Source organism: Lathamus discolor, chromosome 2 (genome assembly GCF_037157495.1).
Source record: "Lathamus discolor isolate bLatDis1 chromosome 2, bLatDis1.hap1, whole genome shotgun sequence".
In the NCBI taxonomy this organism is placed as follows: domain Eukaryota; kingdom Metazoa; phylum Chordata; class Aves; order Psittaciformes; family Psittacidae; genus Lathamus; species Lathamus discolor.
The window spans coordinates 120,397,156-120,401,237 of NC_088885.1; positions in this window are offsets into that span (position 1 = coordinate 120,397,156).

The window sequence follows — 4,082 nt, forward strand, 5'->3', positions numbered from 1 at the left end:
TTTTGACAGAACTGAAAATGTAAAGGAGCTGTGAATATGGGGAAGGGGGGCGGAGAAGATCTCTGTAGGATGCGGTCTTGCAAGGTTCAGGTCCAACCAGTTGAAGGGGAGTTCAAGATTTCTTTGCAACTCTCATATGTGCTACTTCTGTACTTGCTCTGCTTTTGAGCGTTCAGAGGGTCAAAAAGAGTATCCTGAAAGCTGTTGTGCATCAAGAACTGCTGTCTGTGCTCGAGAAACAGGAGTATGTGAACATTAGGTGCAACTAGGTGGTCAAATACACTGCCAGAGCTTAGCCCCAGTTCAGCTCTCTGGCTGCGTGCTCACGGGGAAACCTTTTCAGGTTTTCTTTGTAGGATGAAGGTCAACGTGTTTCTTACAGCGAGTACTCCAGGCTGTTGCAGCACAGGAGGAGAGCAGGGCATGTTTGTGCATAGCTCTACCCTCTGGTTTTCGGTACTTAATTTTTTTCCTCCTTCCCCACCCTCCTCAATGACAAAGATGCTTTGAAGAAACCTTCTAACTGGGGGTTTGTCTCAGTAAGCAGAGGGGTATGTGTCCCTCTGCTTTTTGAGAACTTTTGGATCCTTGCACAAGTTTCAGGGAGGGCAGAGGGAACCCGGCTCTCCCTGGTGAGGGCTTTCTGCTCCTACTTGGGGTTTTGCAAGGGGAAGAGTGGCTTTTGGGCACTTCACTGAGTAGAAAATGAGGCAAGTAAGAAGTGTCTAGGGCACTGATATGTTGCTCTTACTGAAATGTGCTTTTGGAACTACCCAAGATCAATTTTGAGCCTGGTTTTGAGGTAATAGGGTAGGAATATAGTTTCTAAGATGTGAAATTAATGCTGCTCCTCTTCTGTTTGGAGTGCAGCAGGCCACTGAAGGCAGCAGAGCTAAGCAGCAAACCACTAAAAGTGGTAGTTCCAGCCTCTGGACAATATTGAAAAGGAATTGGAAAGATATTATCAACTCTGCAGTATTCCTTAGAAGTTTGCTTCTAAGGCGGGGGGGGGGGGGGGTGGTAGGAGTGCTAGTATTACAGGAGGTCCAAACCAACTGTAGCAGTGGCACATGAATGTAATGATGATGGTCAATTTTCACTACAAGGTATAAAAGCAATCCCAAGGAAGAGTCATTAGGACCAATGAAGAATAAATTAATCTATACTGTGTATGTCACAGTACTCCATACACTAAAATTTGACTGTGTTTGGCTTATTGCTGCTTACAGAAATACTGTTGTCTTACTCTTTGGTCTTCTTTTCCTCCCTAAAGTTAGGGAGTAGCTTTAGAAGCATTTTGAGATCTTTATGATGGTATTCCTGTAAAAGAAAATTCTCTGGGGAAAATAGCAGTGAATTTACTTTTACCTTCAGAAAAGTAGTCAATTTTGTTCAGTGCCCAGTGTGCAGAATATGGAAGCTGAAATATGACATCAGAGGTACCATAGTTACTGGTTTAAGGTTTACTTCCAGTATAATGAACTGGCTGGTAAAAAGGAACAGTTTATCAAAAGTTTCTGCTGAGCTTTGGGAGCACATGAAGCACCAAAAGCAGAAGAATACTTGGTGGTGGCTGTTCTCTCTGAAACCAACAAAAAACCTTGAAGTCAGAATATACTCTGCTGGGTTGTGATAAATACTTGCCTTCAGCTTCCCACTTGCACAGGACAGGTGAGGTTCCCCAGGGCTGTGAATCAGTCTGTTTGTTAAACCTAAAATATACCTATGTGTATTTTTCTTTGTTGTTAGTAATTTCAACCAACAAACGCTTCCTGGAGGACAGCTTCAGTCATGATACAAGTTTCTGTAAAACTTTGCTCTGCTTATGTTGTAGGAAAAAAGTTAACATGGGCTGGGACATAGTTAAATTTCTGCACTTCTCATGCCCAGAGTCTTAATGCCCTTTTGGGGCTCAAGCAGCATTTTGTATATGATAGTTTAGGCTACAAAGAAGTTAGGTTACTACTGTAAAATAAATACTTGTAGAGGTTTGGTCTTCTACCAGTTTTAAGCCACAAAATAAGCTGTAAAAAAAAAAAATGCAGATTTTTGGGTTCAGAAGTTAACTAATATTTCTACTAAATGTAATAAATACATACTGGTGTCTACTTTCCACTGTGCTCTTGAGCTCCTAATCTCTTAGGTTTATCTTAATTAAATCCAGTATTAAACCAAGTCCCTGAGTTTCTTTTTCTGGTGCATGGTATGAAGAGAAGCAATCGGAACATGCTGTTAAAACTAGTGTGTTACAAGGCTGAAGACTTAACTAAGGATCAAGGGGACAAGAGCAGAGCATCAGTGGGGCTGAGCAACCGTCTCGTCATGGTAGGACAGTTAGCACTGTGCCTTTCTCTGAAGGAGGCACCGGTAGTGTTATGGTAAAAAAATCACTGTTCCATGAAGTTTTAATGGACAGGTTTTAGAAAATCTTTTCCGAAGTGTAGTAGTTCTGAAATAACATCTGGGGCTCTCTGTGCAACCCAGGGGTTATATAAACAAATTAATGTTACACCGCAGTGGCTGTGGTAACATTTAGAAGAGGGAAACCCCATAAATAGCAGAAGGAAAAAATTGCTTGCAGTAGCTCATTGAACAAATCAGTAGAAAATTGGGTCATTTTCACTTGGTTTACTCTCCCTGCTTTCATATGCCTCATACTCACTGTTCGCCTTAACTGTCCTCCCCTCACATGCAAATCTTCCCAACTCCAAATACCAAGGAAGGAAGGTAATCCTAACATGTAGTGTGAACTAATTTGCTATTGGTGGTAATATAGTCTTTTTGTCACAGGTATCTTAGTATTCCTGCTACTGGGATATCTTAGTGCAGTCCAGAGGACTTAAAAAAGATTGATTTTCGTTGGTGAGGAAGTTTTAGATTTCTGTATGAAAACAGAACAGAGATATTTTTGCCAGTATGTGGTGCAGTGGCAAAGGACTAAACGTTCTAAACCCAGGCTTGTAATTGATTCAGACCCTCTCCTGTTTCGGCAGGCAGACAGTGGAGCTGCCAAGCATTCGAGCCTGCTCCATCAGGACAGAGTATCTATGTATTCTAGTATTCTATTCTATGACTTTATGATTCTAAGGCCAGGTTGGACAGGGCTTTGAGCAACCTGGTTTAGTGAAAGGTGTCCCTGCCCGTGGCAGGGTGTTGGAAGTAGATGTTCTAAAGGTCCCTTCCAACCCAAAACGTTCTATGAAGTTGCCACTAGCTGAAAGGTAGCAACAAGACTGGCTGAAACCAGTTGGAGCGATTGAACATAGTGAGGCTCGAGATGTACCCAAGCAGTGAAAATCCTAGCTGCAACCATGCGGGAAGGAGGCAGGAGAAAAGGCTGAGTCTGCCAGCAGTGCTTGTCCACCCCAGGGAATGGTTTCCATCTCTACTCAGCATGGTCCTGTGGTGTGTCTTAAAAGCTGCCCAAGGTAGTGCCTGAGGGATGCTGCAAGCGGGCTGCTGCCCAGGGCAGAGGTAGGGAGGAGAGCAGCCTGCCTGGGAGCCCTGACGGTGCTGGGTTGTGCTTGAGGGTTTCCCTGTGCAGAGGAATTCCCCAGCTGGGCTGTGCACACAACCTGCAAAACACCCTGCAACGTAAGAGTCAGCCCATATCAATATGGATTTCTCCATATAAAGACCCAAGGATTGGTTTCTTTTCAGCCCACATCTTGACAGGGGTATCTCTGACTATCAGGAAGCATGCTTTTGCCACCAGTCCCTTGAGTACCCTTCTTCAAGTCGCATGCAAATGAATTTTATGAGCTTGTCCTTTCTGCAGGTCTCTGAGGTCTTGGCCCATCACCTCACAGCATTCCAAAACTGGGGTGAGTTTCAAAGCACTTCCCAGCAGCACAGGCTTCACTAAAAACCCCAGAAGTCTCTCTGGGTTTCTGGGTTCTCAGACCCTTGAGGAAAAGAAAGTGCTATTGGAGGCAATCTGGGTTTGATGGCAACGTGATCCTTCCTCAAGTCATTTTCTTCCTTTTTCTCAAGGCTGTGCTGCAACCTTTCTGAGAAACCACTGTGGCTTATTAGAGGAGTGCAATGGCATCACCAGAGCTTCATCGTTGCATAAAACATGA